Genomic DNA, 8,003 nt, shown 5'->3' with positions numbered 1-8,003 from the left:
ACAACAGTGAAAACATCTCTACACTTCCATTCTTAAAAAGCCCTCTCCAGAGCAAAATTTATTTGGACAAACAGTTAATTTTTTACTCATGATTCAAATACCAACTTTTTTGAAGGTGAGTTTCTATTTCTTCATTTTAAAATATCTGCAGGGGAACAGGGTCTTCAACAACCATATTTTCCTCACGGAAAAGACCAGAGATTTCAGAATCTTATCTTTTTTGAAAGAAAAAAATGCCAACTCAGCTTTAAACGTGCCAACTCTTTTCCCTGAACTTTTGTATAATAAAAAGATTTTATGATTATTGCTCCTCTCAGTATCAAGCATAATAAAACTCTTTTTCTCAGAATGTAATCCATAAAACCACTTAATCAGGCACATTTAGACTAAAATTTCCCACAATACGCTGGAACCATGAAAGAGTGAGAGCACCCCAACACTCATTGTTTGGGGGACTGTCCTCTTGCCCTCAGAACACCTCCTGTCTAATATACCACCTGAGTGAGGCTGTCAGCCTCAGTCTGCATGTTACATATTAGTAAAGCTCAGTATAAAAGATAAGGAAAAATGGAATTTTCTTTTCAAATCCTGCCCCCAAATGGATTCTCTTGTGCATCCCCCGTAGTGCACACACATCACTTTGGGGACCACTGACTCACATGATGAGTAGGGTTTGGATGAATGGAAGGAAAAAGTGAGGGCTTCTGATCATGGCCACAATGAGCAGAGGCTTAGGCTGGAATGAGCAGTGAAAGTGGGACAGACAGCAAAGAGAGGAGTCTGAGCAGTGGGGAGGGATGTGCAGGGGTGAGATGAGGATGGAAAGGAAGACTGAGGTCATGCTGCGGAGCATGTTTATTGCCAGGACTAGGGATCATATTAAAGGCAAAAGGAGAACGTCTTGGGCCAAAATGAGGGATGTGATCAAAATCCCACTTTTAAGAAATTTATCTAGCAGCAGAGTAGAAGGTGGGTGGAAGAGGTGGAGACAGAGAGAGGTTTTTAGAAGGCAGTTTCACAAGAGGTAATATTGAGTTAGGGGACATGAAGATGGTGGAAAGGAGGAAAGGGATTTGAGAGAGGTTATGGAGGTAGGTCTGACAGGCTCTGTGTCTCCAAAGCTAGAGAAGCAGAGGCAGGAGGTGAAGTCCATTGAAGTGTCAAGTGTTGGAGGCTTGGGCAAAGGGAGCAGAGGAATGAGTTCATCCTGGACACCTGGACTCTGAACGTGCACATGGAGGTGTCCAGGAGTGAAGGCAGTGGGAGTCTGCCCACCCCCAGGTGAAGATTTGGAAGGCAGTCACTGGGAGGAGATAAATGAAGCCGTCAAAGGGTGTTCTGAAATCAGGGGACTGGAGAAGGGGCTGCTGGCAGAGCCTTGCGAGTGGCTGACGTCTAGGATTCCAGAAAAGGGAGTGGAACCAGCAGGGGGACCTAGGAATGGTCTGAGAGACAGAAGATGTGGTCATTCCTGACTCTCCTATCCCAGATTTCACCCCAACTCTTCATATCCTCCTTGCCTGCTTCATATTTTTCACTTGGCACTTACCTCCAAATACTATATATTTGTCTCATTTATCCTAATTATTTTGTTGCTCTGTACTAACATTTAGCTTTGTGCGAGCACAAATTTTTACCTTCACTACCATATCTCCTGTGCTAAGAACAGTGCCCGGCACAAAGTAGGTGTGCAATAAATGTTTGCCAAATGAATGGATAAGTGAACTAGCAAAGTGTACTGTATCACAGATACCAAGAGGCTTTATGAGAGGTGAAATGTTCAGGTGTTCGCTGCTGCTATTCAAAGTTAGTAAAATAGTTTTTGCTCCATGTGAGCTTGAAAACTATACTATGATAAACAAATAACTCCCTTAAAGATGAAGAAATTATAATAAAAGCAGCTCCCTTATATTGATCACAAAATATATGGGATAGTTTATATAATTTATTTTCTTTCACAATCACTGTGTTATCTCCATTTTAGAGATAAGGCAATGAAGAAATTAAGTAAGTAATTGGCTAAGTAAACTATTAAGAGGTTGAAGTGGATTTTAACCTTGGCTTGTGCTCTTCTCACAGGACTAAGCTGACCTTGACACCCAGAAGCAGAGCCCATGATTCATTCATTCATGGAGTTAGTCAAAGAGGCCAGTGACAAGGAGAATGGAAATAGATGAGGTGGGGTTGGTAATGGGGGCCCCCGATCTGCTTGTGTGCTGAATGAGATGGAAAACTACTAAAGGGTTTTGAGCAGAGGAGTTCCATGATCCGTCTTAGTTGTTTAAAGGAAACACTTTGACTTCTATGTTCAGTATAAACTAGAGGGGAGCCAGGGCAGAAGGATGGATGGAAGTTTTGAGACTATTAAAGTAATACATGCAAGAGATGATGGTGGGTTAAAATGGGTCACAGTGTAAGAGGTGCTGAGATATGGTCAAATTCTTGATCTGCTTTAGAGATAGATAATAAGAGGATTTCTTGATATATTGAATACAAGGATACATAGATATGATCTGAATGAAAGAAACAAGTTGAGGAGGATAAGCTCTGAGGTTTTTGGCCTGAGCAATGAGAAGAATAGAGTTGCTGGTAACCAAGATGGGGAAGACCGCTAAATTAGAAGCAGTTTTGGGGTAGGGGCGAGAAGATCTGTTTTGGATATGGTATGATTGTGGCATCAATTACACATCCTAATGGAGATGCCGAGCAGGGAGTTGGATCCCTAAGCCTGTTGTTCAGGGGGAAAGTATCGCATTGGCCAAAAAGTTCATTCGGGATTTTCCGTAACGTTTTGCAGAAAAACCTGAACGAAAATTTTGGCCAACCCAGTACAACATGTTAGTTGTATTTGAGGCTATGAGGTGGGTTGAAATTCCAGCTGTATTTAGAAGCAATGAATGAATAGTCTTCAATAAAAATAATGTTTAATGCAAAATATTCTGGCGACCCTCATCCTTTTTATAATAGAAGGTCAGCAACTACAGACAATCTGAGAAATCACATGAGAAAAGAGAGCCACAGCTTCACTGCGCTTCTTCCTCAGCAATGAAGCCCTGGCTAATACATTCATTCAAAATGGTAGAACTGTCAGGTGTAGCCAATGCTGACTCTGCTCAGTGAAGGACGATTTCAATTTGCTAATAAACCATGTATGCACTGAACTGAAGCCTTGTTAATTATTCATTATAAATTACTTTATGAACAAATATGTAATTCCTTTCAGGAGTTCATTTGAACTAACTGAATGCATTATAGTGACTAATTCCACAAGCCTAATAGTTATGAAAATGTGTCAGCGAATAAGAATTTCAGTGTAACATCAACTGATATATTTTTTGCACTTCTCTTTGCCAAACAAAAATGGAAAGGCCTTTCTGATGCACATTTGTAGTTTTCCATGCTGGTGGCAGTTTTCTGATCCCTTATGTTGTGGGCCTGCTCACGGGGGTAGCCGGTTAGCCTGTGAAAGGGGCTTGGGCTTAGGAAAAAAGGGCTGCTTCCCAGATGTCCATAAGTTAATTCCACTGTGAAACCATTATCATGTCCTTCTGCCTAATGCAGGGTTCATTTCACATCTTGCACCTGAATTACTACCGAGCTCACCTAATTTGTTTTTATGGGATGCTGTTGTCAAACGGGCACAGTGTTTTACACCTAAAGAGACCAACCTTTAATCATGCCTTGAGTGGGGATGTGAAACACTGCAATGCTAGTGACAAGGACTGCTAGGATTTGAAATGTGAGAAGAGGGAGGGCAATCAGCTCCCCCCACCTTATCAGGGCATTTCTGCAGTTGCTCGAGTGGGTGGTACACGGTCTCACCCCACTGACTATCAGCATCTGCTCTGGACACATGCTATTTGCTCTGTTCTGTCTGCAGAGCGCTATTTGGAGCAATTTGGAGCCCCTTTCTCCCTTCAATAAAGCCATTTCAGACCGTCTCCATGGCACCGGTTCTCTCCCTAACACTGAGTGGCAGCTGGGCTGGTGGAAGTCATGGTGAGGGTGAAACAGCTGGGTCCAGTCCTGGTTCTGTCATTCAATTTATTGGCCCCAGGAAAGTCGCTTAATCTAAGTCTCACTTTGTCCTCCATCTAGAATAATGCTACTAGGAAGGTGAAAAGAAATAAGAAATGCGAAAATCCTTCTTGTGTGAAATGTGAATAAATATGTCTAAGCAACCTGTGATTCAAACAGAAGAATATCTGCATAGAACTTAGCAGTTTTAAAAAGTAATGAAATATTCCAGGCACTTAAAAAGATATTATGAATGATATAGCAAACATCTGTGTACCACTCATCACCTAGCTTGAAAATAAAACAAAAATTATATAGTAGAAGCTGTCTGTGCACTCCCCCCAGATCAAATTCTCCTCTTCTTTGCATGAGAGAGACTACAAAATTGTGAATCTATAGTTTATCCAGTCATTACATATTTTTAAAAAATGTAATTACATCTGTAAGTACCTCTAAATAGTATGTGGTAGTTTTGCATATTTTAAATTTAAATGAATCATATCTCGTGTGATTTTACAACTTACTTTTTGTGCAAGAATGTATATTTGAGCGTTATCTAATTTGACACATGCAAGTATTTCATCCATTTAACTGCGTTATTACACTGTATGACTAAACCATAATTTATGTATCTATGAACGACACTTTATGACCACCTTGCGCATGCCTCTCTGTGGACAAGTATGGGAGATTCTCTAGGGCATTTAGGAGGTGGCTGAATTGTCCTGAGCTGGGCTGTGAAAATGCACATTTGGAAGTTTGCTTTTAATTGCCAAATTGTTCTCCAAAGTGGTTAACAATTTATACGACCCTAGCAATGTTTAGATGCCCCATATTTCATTAACACTTGATATTCTCAGAATTTTAAAACTGTTGCCAGTCCAATGGGTATGAAATGTTATCTCATGGGGTTTTAATTTGCATTTCCCTGATTAGTGAGGTTAACATCTTCTTGTGTTTATTGGCCATTCAGACTTCCTCTTCTGTTCATTTTTGATCTTTTCCACCCTCTCTCTCTCCCTCTCTCTTTCCTTCCCTCCTTCCTGCTCTTTCTCCGTCTGTCATCATTTTTCTATGTATTTTGTTGTTGATGTTGATTTTGTAGGAGTTCTTTCTACATTCTGGACGCTAATGCTTTGTCAGGTATATCTGTTGCTTCTGTTTTTACTTCTTAAAATGGTGCCTTTTGATGCACAGAATTAAAAACTTTAACATAGTCCAATTTATCAATTTTTTCCTTTGTAGTTTGAGCTTTTTTATGTGTGTTATGTTTAAGAAATTCCTCTCTAGCTCTAGTTCATAAATCTATTCAACCACATGTTCTTGATAAAAGATTTAAAGTTTTTGCTTTTCATGCTTTAGTTTTGAATCCTTCTATAATTGTTTTGTGTGTATAGTAAGAGATAAGGATCCATTTTCTTTTCTTTATAGAAAACCAGTAGTCCCTGTGAGTCAGTCTGGGACCTGGGGCCCCGGGACCCTTGGCTGCAGTGCTTGCACCTGGACAAACATCTCCTTGAGCAACAAAATACAAAGAAACTATAAGGGACTAAAAATAACTGTGTGCATGTGCAGTTGGGGCAAATTGTGTCCAGCGAGATATAAAAAGACCAAAAAGACCAACTTCCACTTCTGAAGAGCCAGGAGCAAAAACAGGGTACTGTGCATGCCCCCTGGACACAATGCCACCAAAAAGGTGGGCAAACTACCTAAGCCACCCCTCCAGCCTGACCCCTGGACCCGCCCCTACCCTCTCTGCATATAAGGAACCAGCTTGGCCCCCCTCGGGTGGTGGGGGGTGAGCAAGGGAAACTGTTACTTGTTCTCACTCCCCCTTGCTGCAGCAGGGGCCCCAATAAAGCCTTGCCTGAATTTCTTGTCTGGCCTCTGATCAATTTCTATTGATTAGGGAGGCCAAGAAACCTGGTTGGTAACACCTGCACCATTCATTAAAGAGTCTTTCGTTTCTCCTGATGGGCAATGCAGGGTTTGTCAAAGGCCAAGTCCACATATTCACGTAAGTCTCCTTTGGGACCCTCAATTTTGTTTAGTTGACCTATTTATCTATTCTTATATCAAAACCACACTGTTAAAATTACTATGGCTTAATAAGAAGTTTTGATTTCAGATACGCAAGTCCCCACTCTTGTTCTTCTCCATAATGGTCTTGGCTAATGTGTTTCCTTTCCTTTTCTGTATAAATTTTCAAACCACCTTGCTAAATTATTTTGAGATTTCCATTGGATTACACTGAATTCATAAATTGATTTGGGTAGATAGACAGGATGCTTAAGCAAGCTGATGTACAGTGGTTCATTTATTCAATCATTTTTGAGTGCTTACTTTGTGCCAGCCCCTGTGCTGATATTATTTAGGGAACTTCACGATCTGGACCTGGCTTATCCAGCCACCCTTACCACTCCACATTCCCATCTGGCTCTCTGCACCCCAGCCACCAGGAACCTCTTTCCTGTGAGCAAGTGTACCGGGCTGTCCTCTGTCCTCCTGGTCTTGACAGATGCTCCTTCCTCTGAGTGGCACACACTTTGCCCCTGTTCATCTCCCTACCTTCTACTTGCTTTTAGTTTTACTTCCTTGAGAAGGCTTCCCTGCCCTCTATGTGTGGATTAGATACTGTGCTCTGGACCTCCTTGGCATCTCCCATACCTCCCCTGTCATAAGCTTCCTCAGATGTATAGAGGGTTTCCTGTCCCTACTGAACTGTCAGTTCAGGGAGGGCAGGGATTATTATATGTTGTTCATGGAAGTCTCATCAACACTTCATCACTGAGTCCCAGTATCTGGCACCTGGCTGGTTTACAATAAAAAATATTGTTGGGTGTATAAATATCTAATCTCTACCAGAAGCAAGTCCCAGAGGCAGGCAGTTTGGCGGGGGATACAAAAAATTAAACAAGCCCCTCAGCAGGGGAAGCTTACAGTCTGGTGGGCTGATTAGACGTGTGTGTAGAAATTATAATACAAAGCAAAATGTAAGAGCTATTGGATTAATAAGCATATTAATAGGCAGTTAAAGATGGCAGGGTAGGAAAGTCCCGAACCCACCTTCTCCCATAGTCACCACAAATCTACAACTACATATGGAATAATTTCTTCTGAAAAAGACCTGAAAACTAGATGAACAGCACCTCCACAAAAAAATGATAAAAGGGCTGCAGCAAGACCGAGGAGAGGCAGAGACATGGTCTCACCAAAATCCTCACCCCAGGTGGACGACCCATAACCAGAAGGGATCTCGAAAATACAGAACATTACCCTGAGAAGCAAGGAATTTCTGACTCACGTCAGGCACCCCAAACACTGGGTCTGACACTGAAGAGATGAGCACTCAAGACTGGCTTTGAAAACCAGTGGGATTATACCCAGGAGAACCATAGGGCTGTAGGGAACAAAGAACCCACTCCTAAGGGGCTCTCACTTAGGCTCACTTGCCCTGGGACCCAGCATAAAAGCAGCAGTTTGAAAGTACCCAGACCGTATGTGAAGGAGACTTAACTAACTAATTTTAATGTACAGTATCTGCCAAAGAGGCAAGAATCTGTTGGGACTCTCTCCAGGGAAAAAGGTGCTGGCAGGAACCGTTTTTGCATTTTCATTCTACCTAGCTCCTGCCAGTGCTGGTGGCTGCCATTTCGGCACTCTCTCTCTAACCTGGTGGTGCCAGTGGGTGAGCCCTGCACTCCCACCACAGCTGCATCACTACCAGCCAGGCAAACGCTTTGCCTCTCCACCCCAGCTGCTGTGGCCCTGCCACAGGCACATGCAGCCCACACATGGGATGCCCCTTGAGTGCCTTGCACTGGTGGCCAGGGAGGATTGTGCTCTTGGGCTCCAGTGGTCATCTCCTATACAAGGCCATTCCTTCAAGACTGGGAGAGGTAACTGTTTCCCCTAACATGTAGAGAAAAACAGAGTCAGACAAAATGAGGAGATGGAGGAATATGTTCCAAATAAAAGAGTAAGAC

This window comes from Lagenorhynchus albirostris, chromosome 5 (assembly GCF_949774975.1).
Source record: "Lagenorhynchus albirostris chromosome 5, mLagAlb1.1, whole genome shotgun sequence".
Taxonomy (NCBI): domain Eukaryota; kingdom Metazoa; phylum Chordata; class Mammalia; order Artiodactyla; family Delphinidae; genus Lagenorhynchus; species Lagenorhynchus albirostris.
The sequence above is the reverse complement of the archived record's forward strand: the minus strand, read 5'-3'. Positions refer to the sequence as shown.